Source organism: Perna viridis, chromosome 13 (genome assembly GCF_037379345.1).
Source record: "Perna viridis isolate PV_CMFRI_1.1 ecotype Kerala chromosome 13, ASM3737934v1, whole genome shotgun sequence".
Taxonomy (NCBI): domain Eukaryota; kingdom Metazoa; phylum Mollusca; class Bivalvia; order Mytilida; family Mytilidae; genus Perna; species Perna viridis.
Window position 1 is genome coordinate 9612359 of NC_142457.1, and position 18001 is coordinate 9630359.

General features: G+C 32.4%; 1 pseudogene; it reads right to left on the reverse strand.

The window, feature by feature from the left end:
- Positions 1-45: 45 nt before the first annotated feature.
- LOC148599491 (uncharacterized) lies at positions 46-17667 on the reverse strand (annotated as a pseudogene).
- Between the last annotated feature and the right edge of the window lie 334 nt (positions 17668-18001).

Sequence of the window (18001 nt, forward strand, 5' to 3'; positions counted from 1 at the left end):
AAATATCTATCATATTTTGTCGAATATATGTTTTTTAGTGTGTGTTTAGTTGGCCTTCTCAGCATCGGGAATACAGTAATACATTGTCAACTCATATGTTTTTCTACATATAAACCTTTTTATCTCCACAAAGTGTTCCATCACCTGCTTGGTAGGCAATGCAGTATGAATTTCTGACTGGATCTTTGCACCACATCCTATTACAAATCGACGAGTATTTCCCACTGTATCGATCCTAAATCAAATGGATACATTATTATGATATTCATTTGGTACGGTAGGTCTTGTAGTTATCCCCTGACATATACTATACTTTAATTACATATCTTTGCATATGAATTTTAGAGAAATAAATCAAAATTTGCGTTTTGTCAACATTTCTGAGTAAATAAAATCCGTTACTAAATTCAATAAAAGCATTTAGTTTACTGATTACTGAATTCTAGACATATTTTCAAAAACAGTGCTTAAATGTATCATTTCAAAAAGGATATTACCTTGTCTCTCCCAAAAAACAAAACTAAAATTCTTAAAACTCCAGAACAAAACATGTAGCTGCCAGTATTTTTGCCCGTAGGAATCAATGAATGTAGAATAGTTATTAAAATTCGAGGGATACAAAACTCAAAGGGTTGGAAAAGCAGTAGAAAATGTCTTCAAATGCAATCAAAATTACCTTTACTGAAAAAGTTTTTTGGTCAGCAATTTTGTTTTTAAATGACATGAAGGTACATACTCTACATAGAAATGAACCATTCCCAAGCATGCATTTGCAGAATTCATCAGGGTTTGAAATATCATTCAGTGCATAGAGCGGTTCACAGGCTTTGAAACATTCATTTGAAGTTACGTGACAGTCTATGGATGACGCCTTAAACATCTGCTTGCACGTCCAACCAATTGAATACTCTACCAATTGTATCACCATACAAACATTTTTCTTTAATGGAAAAAGCTGATGTCATTTGTTTGATTTCAAATTGAATTATTATGTATTTGTTTCATTGAAATATATGCGTTCTACATTTTGATTGACACGACACTAATGATCCTTGTTGAATCGATAAAGATAGTTTATTTAAACCAAGCCAAGAAAAACTGTAGTTTGAAAAACCTACATTGTAACATTGTTTTTAATAAAACGTTAAACAAATGTTTTAAAACTGAAAAGATAAGCTAATTTGAAAGCAAATACTGAACAGAGAAACAAAAATTGGTACCGACGAATAAAAGTACTTTCACAGTACCACTTATCGACACGTGACTATGAACCCTCAAAATGTACACTCAAACTTAGAAAAATGCTGTAAATATCCTTCAAAGTGAATATTTATGTTACATGTAGTCGTCTAGAACGACTACAGTAAGCCATAACCATGCGAATCATAATTGTTTAAAAGAATTTATATTTGAATTGATATTTCTTACTTTCACCTAGGTCAATTTTGGTGAGAATGTTCTCTAAACAGTTGCAAGTTTACAAGATATATTTAGGATATTCCATTTTTAAAAGATTTTAAACCTTCTGTTTTACAGGGTTTGATTTTTATAGAGTCTTATAGAGTCGCAAAATTCAAAGAAAACATCATCATGGAATGACCTACCCAGAGGTAACTGAATATGTATAGACAACAAAGGTGAGATAAAGAACAAAATTTCTTGTCAGTGAAGTAATAAAACGGCATATTGTGTCTTTTTATATGATTCTGTTTTACTATACGTAAAGAGCTATGCTTATCAAAATTATTATGATAAGAGGTAATTATATAGGACACCATTTTCCAAAAATAACACTTCAATTCTTTTGGAAACGATACAAATAAAGTTTTCTCGTTACCATTTAAAACAACACCAATTATATTGCACAGTAGTGGTGTAATCATGCATTCAGAAGAATACCTTCGCACGCAAATATTGTTTATGTGCAATTTATTTGTTTACATAACTTTCATATGAAATTCATGAGAAAATCTTGTGAGAATGTTTTGCCTGTTTAACCATTCGTGCCGATAATTTAAGCCTTGTTTTAATGCGCTTTTGTGCAATTGTCGACTTAATTAGTTCATGTTAGTATGCTACTTTTCACTGCGATTTATCGTTTGCACGTCTCAAGGAATAATTGTTAAACGTTATTCTACGTTTAATACGTTTTTTTTAGGTTTTGTTTTAGTCATCTAAATCTTATAAAATATTTTCGTCTAAAATACATTGATGTTGTTTAATATTTATAATATTGAAATAGATACTTTGTCAATTTGTCGTATTTACATACGACCAGAAAGCAGTGCTTCGATCCTCAAGAAAAACATTCTTTATATAAAACAGCATTCATGTTGTACTCACGTGTTCAGTGAATCTAGTTTAGTCGTGAAATAATTTGTTGAACAAGACGAAAATTTCCAGGGATTTGTTGCTGTTACTCCCTTGTATACTGATGACGGCCGCCATTACAAAACCATCGTCTTCATCACAGATATTACCCTTCCCATCATATTCGGCACTAAGGCTTAAAAAGGTCAAAAACCATTTTATTAACATGTGCATGACATTTCAACTTTTCATTTTTTTATCAAACCCAGGCCAGATCAATATGCTTATTGGTTTAATTTGAGAGTTATACATTCCTGCTTTAAAAAAAATGATTATCTTGCTAATAAGGTATTAATACACACCTATGACCAAGTTCATGTGCTGTTGTTGTAATAATTTGAAAGTCGAACTGATCTTCTATCAGTGATTGACTTGAAGGGCCACATATGGATCCAATATAAGCTACACCTTGATTACAAATTGAAAAAAAAGTTGAAACCGTGAAGTAAGTCATCCAAAAACACAGGATATACATTGGATTTTGATTTTCTTGAATGAAAATAATCATAAGTTACCTGTCTGTTCACCACCAAAAATGCTTTAACTTGATTGCATTGCATGTTTTATAAAGTTGAAATCTTAACCGTTTAACTTTCGATTTTTTGATTCTTACAAAAATTGTATCATTTACATGTACAGGCATTTAATTTTTCAAATCAACATTTTTTGATAAAGCTTGACTTAATTCGTTAGAATGGCTATTCTTTTAAATTATTTGTTAATTTCAAAAAATATTCTAATTAGAAAAAAATCAACGAAGTTTAAACGTTCCTTTGCAATCTGACCGTTTCGCAAAACTTTGTGAAAGAAAGCTATTGAAAACATTTCATAGCGAATGAAGAAAACGGAAGCACCCGACCTATTTTGAGAAAGATTTGATACTAGTATCACACTCTCTTATTCTTCAGTTGTACCAGTATCACCCTCTCATGTTCTTCAGTGTAAAAAGTATCACCCTCTCTTATTCTTCAGTTGTACAAGTCTCACCCTCTCTTATTCGTCAGTGGTACAAGTATCACACTCTCTTATTCTTCAGTGGTACAGATATCCCGCTCTCTTATTCCTCATTGGTACAAGTATCCCATCTCTTATTCTTCAGTGGTACAAGTACCACTTCTCTTATTCTTCTGTGGTACAAGTACCACCTTCTCTTATTCTTCTGTGGTACAAGTATCACACTCTCGTATTCTTCAGTGGTACAGGTATCCCCCTCTCTTATTCTTCAGTGGTACAAGTATCACCCTCTCTTATTCTTCAGTTGTACAAATTCTACTATAAGTTATAAGAGGCACCGATAAGGCAAATCAATACGGCGTGTAAGCAAGTTCTTATATTAACAAATTACTTTAAATTGAATTTTGACATTTCAAACCGGCAAATTGTATACAAATGTTTGATCATATTATTGGTAAAATACCAACGAAATATATCTATTTATAATAATGCTGCATTAAAAATAATTAAAAGAAACATAAAATTAGCGTCAACAGTAAAACTGTTTGAGATTTCAGTAGTGAAATATTATTCAACTTGAAATCAGTAACAATATGAAGTGCTGATAATAAGCATAAAATGCATTTAATAAGTTAATAAGGTTCAAATTTAAATAGTAACAGAGGCTAGTTCAAATTCGCAGCTAGAAGGGTGGTACAATTGTTGTTGAAATACCGTCGCGTTTTCAAAATCATATTATAATCATAAATTAAAATCTGTGAATTTACGAAACATCCGATCAAGAACCCAATAAGCAAATGATAGTAAAAGCAAAGATATGCATGAATGCAAAGGGTCAAAGGAATCATTGCAGTGATGTGAGAGGCAGCTAAAGTATTTTATTTGATCTTAAAAAAAAATTTGACGATATATCTTTTAGAAATCGATTAACGACCTTTAATAAATTTAGGAAGTCAGTGTTATGGATTATACTTAGAGTCATTGCTTACAAATTTTCAAATTATTTGTATAACTTGTCTTTGACGTCAAGTTCATATCATGCTCTGTGTTTCAATCTCAAACTGTCATGTGTGTCTTTTCCTAATTATTACCTTGCAATCCAGATCTCAAAAGCATTAATATTGAGGCATTTTACATACCACCATAAGTTAATAAAAACTGATTTATTACCTATATCGTTTGATGAACCGTTTTCTGGTTAAGTCATACCTAGAAAGAAAAATATTAATGCAGTGTTTGCCTCAGCAGTGCAATAGTGTTTGATGTGTGATTTTTAGCTTCTAAAATTATAAAAGGACAATGCAACAAAATTAATCAAACATACAAAACTCGACAAACTATTTGAAAGGAAAACATAAATACATTTTGTAGAAAAGCAACCTAATTACTTTTGGGGGAATTTTAAGAAGATAAGCAGCTAATGCATATTTGGCTATTTGTTGCAGATTGAAATTTGTGTGGGGGAGCGTGCTTGTTTCAGCTTAATAAGCAAATAATTCCTTGAAGCTGCATTAGCTGTCAAATTCGTATTTTTGTATCTGTTGAAATATACCTTAACTTCGAATTATTTAAAAAAATCGACCTTGATAAGTTCGTATGCATGTTACTTCTGGTGACCTTAATACGCGCATGTGCTGTAGGGGTCGCTTCTACAATAACAGATCTGCTTGCAAAGTGAAAGTGGTTATTCAACGACAAGGAAGACCGACGGACTCAAGCCGTAAAAGACAAAAGTTCGAATATAACGCAAGGATACTTTTGAAATTTATGTATTGTGATATGAAGTGGCTCTGAGATGGTCATTATTCATTTGAAAACTAATTAAGACATAGATTAAATGAAATAAAAACAAAACACGTGCTTACCTGTGTAGCCGTTATTATTACTTTTAACCAAGGTTAAAGTATTTATTACCCACGTGTATGTCCTGTCGGCAATCTTCGGAAGTAATGGCGAAAAATAATAAGATCAGAGCTATCGATCTTCTCTGATTAAAAAAACGTTATTTTCACAATATTCTGTAGGTATTACCGACATTGATTGTTCTAATTGCAATACTACAAATTTATTTCATTGAATCAGCAAAATTCAGTAGAATCAAAACTGAACAAATTTGACAGCTAATGCAGCTTTAAATATTCATTTTTGATATTGTGGCTTTCTGGATTTATTTAATGATCTAAACATCTATTTATGTTACAAACAAATTTATAAACGGTGGTTTATTCATGAATCGAATTAGTTCAATCAAAGGTTATGATGATGGTACCATACGAATAAAGACAGATAGAAAGTACTTTATCAGAACACTGATGAGCAATATTACTTTGTAAATAACATATAATGGTCCATTTCTGGAAGTGATGCTGATTTTCGTTTTATCTATTGCCGGAATCTTTCTAAACCATCATCAGAATCTATCGTCACCCGCTTTTTCATTATGTTCTTTATATTCTCTGTCCAAGTCGAATCAGACTTAGTCTATAAATCGAGAAAAAAAAATTAAACATCTTATTTTTTTAAATTCAAGCTTTTGACTGGTTAAAACATTTTTGTAGGATTCCTTAAAATTTATACTGTTTTAATTTGTATTCAACATTGCCCAATACTACAAAATGTAGATGATAATTTCAAGTCAAGGAACACCTTTCATGATTTTATAGCCTTTCTACCTTATTTCATACGGCCATTTACTAAACACTTGCCTTAGCAATAATAAGTCCGCCAAAAATTACGGAAATTGTGTACTCAGATGTTTGAATATTCTTGTGAGCAGCATCCATCTTAAACAAAATATAGCACAAAAGTTAGATATACAAAAACTATAGTTGTTATCGCATAATCATATTTATGTTACATGGATAGGAAAAGAACATTTGAATGACGGCATAATTATTTCTGTTAAGTGACAGAAATAAAATGTTGTTGTGAAACTTGAACCTACCAATATGTTTTTGTATTGGAAGCATTGATGTAAAAGACAACTAAACAAAGTTTGTTTTGACGAATGCCTTTTGCACTCTTTGACATTTGTTAATCATGATGAGAGAATTAGAAATTTTGATTTTGTGTGATGGTCATTTCAGAGAACTGACTCATTTAAATACATGTTATATTCGATATAACTATACCCCATTTATCACAAATGCATAATACTGGCGAATTGACCTATATGCATCTGTTTCTTTATCAACTGTTGATGATTTCCGACTCAGCTCGTACCAACTGAAAAAGAAAAATAAACTTGCATATTAAAATGTGTACAATAATACGTTTATGCTTAAACTTCTTTTATGATCCTAAAAGGTACCAACTCTTGTAGTAGACTTTTACGCAGAGGTCGGACGAAAAATCACCAATAATCATAGAAGTAAAAATGGTGATAAATGTTTCCCCTAAGGAAATATACTTCTATATTTTTTTGTAATTATTAACCAACATTCAGCTTCAGTTATTTCAAAATCTAGATAGGTAACTCTTGTTTTAATTTATTCATTAAAGTGCGCTAGTCTTATGTAGTGTTTGAAAAGAAGTCCCCAAACTCGAGGTTAAATATATAATTACTGCATGATATATTCCATTAACTATGCACACTTACTACATATAAACTGAGTAATCAGTAACTATCTGTAGTTCTACACTATAGGATCCTGCAGCTCTTTTCCGTCTGTTGTCTCTAACGTGTTCGCTGCTTGTATTTGGATTGGCTTTTATTTCTGATCAATAAGTATATTATATATGTCAATGATGTCAAAGAAGAGAAGAGGTTCGAATCCCGATAAGGGAGCGACCAATTTGCAACCTCGCATCGATTCCATTGTTGAGGTGTAGCTTTAATACATATATCTCTCTAGTACACACACACACACACACACATACACATATATATACAACGTCTCAGAATATGACGACTCTATTCACTACACTGCTCCATCGGATCAAATTGATACAGGGAAGATAACGTAAACCTATAGAAGGGTCTGAAAAACGATGTTAGAATTGTCAAATTTGCGATGCCCTAGATTAATCCTACGAGGAGGATTGACCCGGCCAGCGATAGCTATATTTTTATATAGCCTAGCTGTCCGAGTGGTCTAGGGCGCGGGACTTTGTGCAGGCGGTGTTGCCATAGATGTCACAGCAGTACGAGTTCGAGTCCCGCGGAGGGAACGACAAAACAATGGATGGAGCAGTGTAGCAAATAGAGTCGTCACTTTTTACTGTGACTTTAAAATCATGTTCTATCTTATTTACACATTGTATGCACAACAATATTTTTATTATGAAAGTACAATATTTTGGTGTGTTTATATCGTTTTGAAGATGTCTATTTTATAACATTTTTGTTTCGTCTATTAACGTTCGCCATCGGCAAACTTGCACTGTATACCAAAATGATGTGAAATTGTGTACGGATAGTCGCAAAATATTGTTTTTTTTATAAATAATTTAACAATTAATACACATGTGCATACTACATTGTAATATAAAGAAAATAAAGCTAGTTTATATAAAATTATTCATATTATTATATAAACTGATGTACTAAATTCAAAAAAGAAAAGTAAAATACATTGATACTTCATTATTTAACTTCACACTTTCAAACAAAACACTTTCTACATTTATAATCATAAAATCTTTGAATTATATTTATACATTGCAACAAAGTCTGTGATTTTAATGACAATCTTATGACAATATGACAACGAGTGCTGTGATTTTGAATGCAAAATGGTCACACCCTGGATAACATCTGCATCATTGACCATCGATACGATTTTTTCTGTTCGTTTATCAAATTTATGGAAACCAGGATGTAATATAGAGGAATCCTTGTTCTTTGACTGAATTGTATACCAACCAAACTGACCTTTGAAACTCCCTATCTGTCAATTGTAAATTGGTGTAAATAAAAGCATAACTCTTATGTTAGTTTTTCTTACCTTTATCTGAATATTACTTTTCAAATACAACAAAAATTCAAAAGCCGGTAACATTGATTTCACACAAAAGACAGAGGAGAAAATTATCGTTTTACTTTGTAATGTGCTACTATCTTACGTAAAACGCACATGTACCGTTAAAGAATAACTATAAAATGAGAAGTAAGGAAAAATATATCATACCCTTCCCATTCGCTTTAAAAATCCAGAATGAACATGAAGGTGACCAATGAGTGATTATTATTATTTTGGTTAAATAGCGCGTATGCCTGGTGACTGTTATTAACTTAACTATGATGTATACCTGGAAGTCACGTATCACTGGTCACATCGACGCGTAATGATTGCTATAAATGTAGGTCATTCCATTTTAAAACTTTCAATCAAAAAAAAAACTTGAAAACAAATACCAGCTATACTCAAACGATATTAAGAAATATAAGAAATTGCTGATATTTCTACATAATGAAACTAATAGTTCCTTAAATTGACAGAACATCCCTAGATAACAATTAAATTTTCCCTTGATTTGACTAACTTCGCCCATTCTTATTTTTCGTTCCATGCAAAGTATTTAACAACCAAATTTGAACCCTATTATAAATTAAGGGACACATATGTATGAATTTGAATTAGATAATTTAAAAAGAACTTGGCAAGTTTTCGTAGAAAATCAGACTATGCTTCCCATATTGCTTTCCTCGTTCCAGTCTGGTTTTTGTGTGTTATTTTTTTCTTAGCATTTTAGATCTTGTTTTTATTGTCGATACTTGGGTCTTTAATTATTCATAATTTCATTCACTAAAAATGTTTTCAAACCGCGCATGTTTAATCCTTTTTTTCTTTAATTCTTTCATTTTTCTCTTTATATAAGACATATCATTCACTATCTTACGTTCAGAATCGTCCATGCACACTGTTCAATTTGTTCAATTAATAGTTTGAGTCATTAATTGCAATTTTAAGCATTTCTACATTTGTTCTGATATAAGTTTGGTCAAAGAATGTGTACCTTGTATGATAAATGGGAAGGACACTATAGAGATAGAAAGATAAATCCTGCCATGATATTAGACACACTTGGTTGCTGGCGGACTAGCTCTAACAGTAAACAGAGAACCTAGACAACGTTACCCTCCTGATGAAAATAAAGCTTGTTCAGATATGATAGGTCAGGTATATGCCTTGTTCGACTTTTGGTAAATATGACTGTTGGAAGCCGAAAGGATGTGGACTACATTAACATAAGGAAAGGAACAGTCGATAGCGCACATCACTTCCTCAAAGAAAAGAGCCAGTATGGTGACACAAAATTAATTAGCATTCTCCGGAAAATCTGCCAAATCCAGCATTTTCAGTCAAAACAGAATACATTGGAATCCTCTACAGCTGAGATCGATGGTAAAGAATAACTATTAACCAAACTAATCAATAAACGCGGTGACTTTTCATTCCGTATTGTCAACTCCCTTTTCATCTGTGACAAAATCCCTTCAACATCAGCATATGGAGATTTCTTATCACAACTCATACGTTATGCCAAAGCTTGTTGTAACTACGCGTATTTTTTGTATCTCGCTAGACTACTTACAATTAGGTTTTTTGAACAGAATTATGTTGCTACAAGATTGGTCATCACTACAGAAGTTTTGTGGTCGTCATCATGAACTCGTAAATCGCTGCGTTGTATCCATCTGCACCATTAAAACTGATTTGTTTAACAAGTCATAGTTTTCCTTTCCTCTTTCGTCTATTTTGCGCTTGACATTTTATGAACAACTCGGTGGGTGTTTTCAGAAAAGCAGACGACAATTACCCGACCGATGCATCTGGTCCATCTAGTGGAGTCGAAATTGCTCTTTTACTTTTGTTACTTTGTATGTATTATTTATTTTATGTTATTTGTTGTAGGTGTCTGTTTTCCCTGTCTGGTCTTTGTCCTTTGATCACATTTTTTTTTTATTTGCGCTAGAATCGTGGCTCTCTTGATTACTATTTGGAAGAATTTAACTAAAAGCAAGATAAAAAGGGGTAGATGGTCCATTTTTCGACCTTAAAAGCCTCATTTCGGGAATCACACTGTTTCTTTAAACAGCTTGGACTCACATAAAACGGTCCCGGGCACTACAACATGACAAAAAACATACTGAAGTCGTAACTTGTTGTGACGTCATAAAATATACCGACTTTGATTCGAGCTACCATTTACGTTCTGCGGCGCTTGGGCCTGAAGTAAAACATCTCATCTAATTATATCAACCAAGCATCCGAAGACTTAGTTACGAGATAAATCCTGAAGGAATTCAAATGAGATGAAATGAAGCTTAAATAGGTGCATACTTGCAAAATCTCCGTTCAGACAATCCGCAGAAAATCTTTAAAAAAAACCACATAGTTGTACCTGACAGTAGCCATATTGCCACACTGGTAGTTAAAACAATAATGAGAACATAAACAACAAAGGTCACTATATCATCGAAGGTACATTCGATTAAATCTTTTAGCAGACGCTTTTTATATATCATCAACATTGCTTTGTAATTTAAAAGACGCTGAGGGAAAACATAACATAAATGTAAGACTGAAGTAACTCTAGATTTGCAAGAAAATGTCATGTTGTCGACAAGAAAAAGTATTAGGTGGTTCAACGAATCAAATCATGGTGTTTTCTTTCTTCTTTCTTCTAACAATAACGGGTACAACTTAGTTGTTGGTGAGATGACTTCAATATAACGAGTTATTTTGGCTGTGTAATATTTGGCGATTATGATGCAAAATAGTTTGGTGTTTCTTATTTTGGTGAATGTTCATTGGTTCACAAAGTCCTTAAGCTGATAGTAAAAAAAAACATATTTTGCGAAATTTATTTTTGGCGCTTTTAGACAGACCGCTAAAATGCGCAAAAAAGCACACTGCGAAAATAACCCGCTATACGGTATTTTATCATATCTCTAGGGAATTTTCTAATATTTTGGTCAAGATAAAGAACCAAGAACCAAGAAGCAAATTATGTTGGGTGAATTTTACCATAGACCAATTCAAATTCACATGGAAAGGGAAAAGACAAAATCCTTGCCATAAATCAAATATTTGAGGAGAATGACGCAACGATTGGCATCGCAAAACGAATACTTGCATTATTTTACTCATAAAACTTCAGTTATATATCAATGATACCCACCTCAAAAGACTGGGAGAATCTGGTCATCTTGACACCAGCGATGTTGTTTACGTTTACAGGTGTAAGACTAGGAGACCCAACTTCTATTGCTCACAATGAAATATAGTAAATGCTCTTACCTAGATTTTTTTATTCCGTTGAAGAAGAGATTATTTTCGGTTACTCTTTAAAATCTTTTTGTTACTTAAATAGTATGTACTTCTATCAACCTACTTTTCATATTTTAAAAATAAAAAACTTGATTTTATTTTTAGTGTAACCGTCCATTGTACATTCATTATGAATATGAACTGAGGCGACCAAGATTTGTTTTAAGAATTCATTACCTTTCCAATGTGCTTGTCATTTTCGAACAAAAATATATAGAAAAGGAGACGTTTTATATATTTAATTTTAAAATTCATTTTTTCTTTTAACATACATTGAAATATTAGAAATGTCAGAAAGCAAAATTTAAGTAGTGATAAGAGGTCAAATGTCCAATTTAAACATGTGTATTCATTTTTTTATCTATTATTTTCAAAGTTTTAAAGGTCGCTGAAAATTTTGAAAGGTGAAAAAAATCTTTAAATAGAATTTTATGAGGAAAATCTTAACAAAATCACGATTGACACAAATATGCTAAAAAAGTTCCTGAAGATTGCTTTTTTAATTTTTGACTGTAGAGACGAAAATGATACAAATCTACAGCTAGGGAAACATGTTTAAACTTTCTATTTCTTTACGACTTTAATTCTTATCAGCTACAGTCTACGGTCTTACAATATTACCTGAATTTGAATTATCCAAGTTGTCCGCAATTCTTAACCATGCCGAAGCCAATGTAATCCGTGATAAAATTATTATGGTTTTATACAAAATGTGAGTTCTTTGAAATTCGGATATTGAAAATACAATTCTAAACATTGTATTCAATGCTCTAATTCTTGCACAAAGACTAGAATTAATGAAAGTTTTAAATACACTTAGATATCGAAGGTTCCTGTTTAAGTACTTTCTTCAGAAATTACAAACAAACAGGTTCAAAATGTAGCTTATCGATGGTCACGTGTAATTAAAAGCACTGAAACCATTGATAAACCATCGTTTTTTTTTTAAATTAAAATAAAAACGACTAATAGGTGCATGAGTAATTAATTTGTTTTTGTGTTCCGCATACCATTGATAACGTAGAGCCATGACGTTTTCAAATAACAGCCTTAAATGTAATGTTTAATTGATAATGATAAAACGTCTTGATTTGATGAGCTATGTCTAATTAAAATGGGTTTTCCTGTGGTTACCGATGACACTTACTTGCAAGGAAAACGGTAAATGTAAGAAGGAAGTTATCTGAAAGACTTTAAAAGACTTTGTATGTAAAACAAATAAACACCATGTGAAATTTAGAGAAAAGGATGGTGGGAACTACATGAGGTAACCGCTATCTTATATATCTACAAATCAAAATACGGCGTTTGAAAAAAGTTCTAATAGATTTGATGAAATCATGGATTCTTCCTGGTTGCACAGTTTGGTAGTTAAATTAATTTCTGTGAAACATAAGAATGGTAAATAAAATTTATCTTTTATTTCATTCAAACAGTTATTGTACTTAACATGTTACTCCTTTTAAACTGACAAAACGTTGCAACTAGGTTTGCATATGCTCAGTTCAAACTTTCTACACCAATCCATTTAAATGTGACGTCATAGGCTTATGAAATCGTCTGTAGTAATTAATGTGTTTTAACAGAAAATACAACGTTACGCACCATAGCTTTTAACAAGACTATTTTGAAAATGGGGTCGGTAATTTTGATACAGAATAAAATGGATTGAATCAAAATCATAGGTTTGGTCTTACGGTATAAAAACATGAGTTATAGTAAAAGTTTTTTTTTTTTAATTCTCAGAATTTGCTCCTGTTTTATAATTTTTGCCCTGCCACATCAAATAATTGCTTTAGATCGACGGGCTTCAATCCTCTATCATGTTTGACTAACGAAAGACAAATAATATATATAAATGTCTTATTTTTGTTAATGTCAGGTTTTTCAAAATTCATTATGGAATATATATTTATCCTGTTTTCCAGACACACTGCAAGTTATATTAAGATATTTCGATTTCGGTATATGTAACCATATTCTTGTTCATGTGATTTTACAACGCAGTTTTATACATTTCTGATATGAATGGTTAAAATGTGTAACAAAGAGCATATTAAACTTGTGCATCGTATAAAATTTAAAAGTTCAAAATACTACAATTTATGTCCAATGCTTCCTTTGTGGACCGACAACGTCGCATTTTTTTAACTATTTGTCAAATTCATGATTTTAACTTCGTGATACTCAGTAGACAGATTCTAAATTTAAATTTGAAACCAATATAAACGTCAGCGAACCTACACAGGTGCCATTTTTTTTTTTGGTTTTTTTTTTTTTTTTGATAATGCTACGAAACATATCTGCTGTGATGATAGGTCAGCCAGTTTCATATTTTCATTCTATTTTCACAATGTGATTTTAAATAGAACTACCAAGTGATTGAAAGTTTTGATATTGCTTCGACAGCAAGGACTTCAAAAAGTAAAAGCGAATTAGTCACAACCAAAAAACAAAAACGGCGTTTCATTTTTGTCGATTGTAAGTTTATGCGTCTCCCGGGTAATAATATGTTTGAAAACTGTTATACCTTATATAATCATTTGCATTGCAAATATCCACTTCTAACAAGTATAGAATACAAAAATGTATTAAAGAATATATAAGATAAAGCGAAAATGGCACAATGATGATGTGACGTTTAAATACAGTAACACATTTAGATGAGAAACTTTTTTTTCATAACCGTATATCAAATAGTAAAACAAACACTACCTTGGTCAGATTTCAGCCGCTTCGATAAATTTGTTATCACAATGAAAACAAACACACTTGCAAACAACCATATTTAGATGCCTAAAATTGAAGATGCATGCGTAAGAATGAAAGCTATGAATGAACTTTGTTGTTTCCAAGTTTACTTTGTATCGACATACGATGTCATGAAACATTCCATTCTTTTCTGTGGAGAAAATAACGTGAAATGTAACGTGTTAGGATTCGACTTCTTACATATCATGATAATTTGCACATCATTTACACTTCTGGGGGTCGGAAAGTTCCCGAGACATTAGCCAGCCCAGTAGTCAGTGTAATCTGATCCGAATTTAGATAAAGTTACACAAATCAGACCCTCTTAAAATACCGAGGCTGTCTTCATTGTACTACACTTGCTACAACTTCTCGGTGCTCGATTTGGCTTCCTATTTCGATATTTATAGTTTTGATTAAACGACAAATGGAAGATACCGATAATAACAAACATGTTCTATATTAACATGGGACAAAAAATCTAAACCTCCCTTCCAAAAAGGCGTTGCAAAGGATATAGACGTCACGAACATTTATTTTATAATTAACCCAAAATTACTGTCATTGTACTATACAGCTCTTTGATTCGGTAATTTTCCAACTCTGTCCCTTTTCCCATTACGGGTGACACTTTTCCCCATTTTCTATTCATCAATCAATGGTTTATTTTCCATCCCTACGCATTTACAGAATCGTTATTATCCGTAATAAACAATGATTATGTTGCGAAATATTGTTTGTCTTATTTGATACAGTACCTTAAATTTATAATAAGCCTCAGTTGTAGTCATTCGTTGTATGTAGCAGTGTAGGTTGTGAAGTACGAAATGGTAAACTGGAAAATGATATTTGTTGTAAATACGAGTTATCTCGCTAAACATGACATTTTCCACGAACTTAACTGCATAATGGAATATTCAATGGAAACCAGATTTTTTGTTTGTAAACTTGGTTCAACATTACTTTCTTACTTTTCCAATTGAAAGATCAAAATGTCGATTACTTACAAAAACGGTATCTCTGAAAGAGTTGTTTGGTTCAAAACAAAAAAATAAAAATATTCTTACAAGTAGAAAATCGCTATAAACCAAACAATGTGACGGAAATATTTATGTACAGTACATTGTTTCAACGTATCTGTAATGTAACTGAGCGTTTTATTTCACGCATTTAATAACAGAAAAACATCACCTGCAAAATAACAATGGTAATGGCTTTTATTTTGTAACAAGTTGTTCACAGTTCCATGAAAATACATGTCCCTCAGAAAAAAAAAAATCTTAACAGTAAAGCTACATAATGCGAAGAGTACAAATAAAACACATAGGAGGATGACTATTATATGGAATGTTATGATTCATCATCATCTTCCAGTACGGAAATAGACTCCGCAAAGAGGGTAGAACCTCCCGGAACTTGCCGTGCTATATACATGAAAATGGGGGTCGGAAATTTAACGTTAAAATACAAGTCATTACAATTAATGTTAAAATATAGAACATGAAAGTTCAACATATTTACATTATGTACAGTGGTTGGGGTTATTTTATTTTATCATTTAGCTAGATAACGTCCTTCAAATGTTAATATGGAGATACCACTTTTAATGGTAAATCGATGGTAAAGGAAAACTATTGACCAAACTTTACAACAAACGTGATAACTTTTCATTCAAAATTGTCAACTTTCCTGTCATCTGTGGCAACATCCCTTGAGCACCTGCGTATAGAGTGTTCATATCACAACTCATAAGTTATGCCAGAGCTTTCCGTGAGTACACAGACGTTTTGTATCGCGCTAGAATTCTAACAAATAGGCTTCTGGAGCAGAGTTATCTTGCTACAAGATTGAAGTCATCCCTACAAAAGTTTATGGCCGTCATCATGAACTCGTGGATCGTTACGGTGAATCCATCTGCGCCATGGAAACTGATTGTTCAACGTATCATAGTTTTCCTTTCCTCTTTCGTCTATCCCGGACTTGAATTGTTTATGAGCAACTTGGCCGGTGTTTCTAAAAAAGCAGAGGACGCTTACCCTACTGGTGCATCTGGTCCATTCTCCCAGTTTTCAGTGGAGTCCGAAGTGCTCGTTTGCTTTTGTTACTTTTTATGTATGATTTTAGTTACTTTATGTTCTTTGTTGTTTATGTCTGTTTTCCATGTCTGGTCTTCGTCCCTGGATTACATTCTTTTGATTACTGCTATAACCAAGGTTCCCTTGATTACTCTTTGATGGACTCTAGGGAAGGTGACATATAGATAGATTATTGGAGATTGTTCCAATTTGTTATAGTGTTTGGGTAGAAGGAATACATATAGAAATATTTGTATATACTTGCCTAAATGTATGTTGGCCTATAGCGCGCCTATCTGATTGTGTGTGCATACCATTTGTAACTTCTTCTAACCCCCCATTTATCTTATAAAGTAAAACAAGCCTTGCTTTTGTTCTGCGAGATGGAAGACTCTCCCAAATGCGGGTGTTTATCATGCAAGTCACTGCACCTGGTCTTTTATTTGTATATTTATTGAAGACATACCTTTCGGCTTTTCTCTGAATCTGCTCAAGTTGGGCAATTTGGTTTTGTTTATATGGATCCCAAACTCACGAGGAGTACTCTACGATCGGACGCACAAGTTATGTGTATGTAACGCTTTTAACCTTCCATGTGCAGGGTTTCATATATGTACGTAAAAAACCTAAGGTTTTATTGGCTTTCGCCTTCTTATTGTTAATATGTGGACCCCAATCGAGATCACTACTTAAAGTGACACCTAGATATTTGCTGTCTGGTACAGTCTCAAGTATGTGGTGATATTGAAATGAATCTGGTTTAGTTGTTGTAGAAATATTTATGACATGGCATTGTTCTGGATTAAATTTCATTTGCCATTCTGATTCCCAGAGTTCAAGATTTGTGAGATCCTTTTGTAATACATTAGATTCACTTATTTTATTTGTTATCCTGTATAATAAACAGTCATCAGCAAAAATACAAGCTTTTCTAGATACATGCTCTGGCAGATCTTTAATAAATAATAAAAATAGGGTAGGGTCCAATACGGTACCCTGTGGGACACCTGATCTACAGATAATTTAGAAGATTGAATGCCATTAAAGATCACCTGTTGTTGTCTGTTTGATAAAACATTCTTTATCCAATTAAGATTATTATTTCTAATTCCATAATAGTTTATTAACCTGTCATGGGGAACTTTATCAGAGGCCTTTGAGAAATCTAATAGAACTGCATCTACTTGGCTGCCTTCTGATAATGATTTGGCTATATCCTCAACACAAGTTATTAGTTGCATTTCGCACGACCGTTTATTTCTAAAGTCATGTTGACAATCACTTAAAGTATTATTTATGTCTAGAAGTTTCCTGATTTGATTTGTTAATATATGTTCAAAGATCTAAAAACAAATAGCTTTTCAGGATACAGGTCTGTAGTTTATATCGGTATGTTTGTCACCCTTTTTAAAAATGGGTACTACACTAGCCTGTTTCCAGTCTTCTGGGATTTTACCATCATTTATAGAATTTTGAAAAAAAATTAAGAAATGGAGATAACTCTTCTGAAAATTTATTCAAAAACATAGCTGGAATATTATCCGGGCCTGTAGCTTTATGGGGATGTTTTTAAGA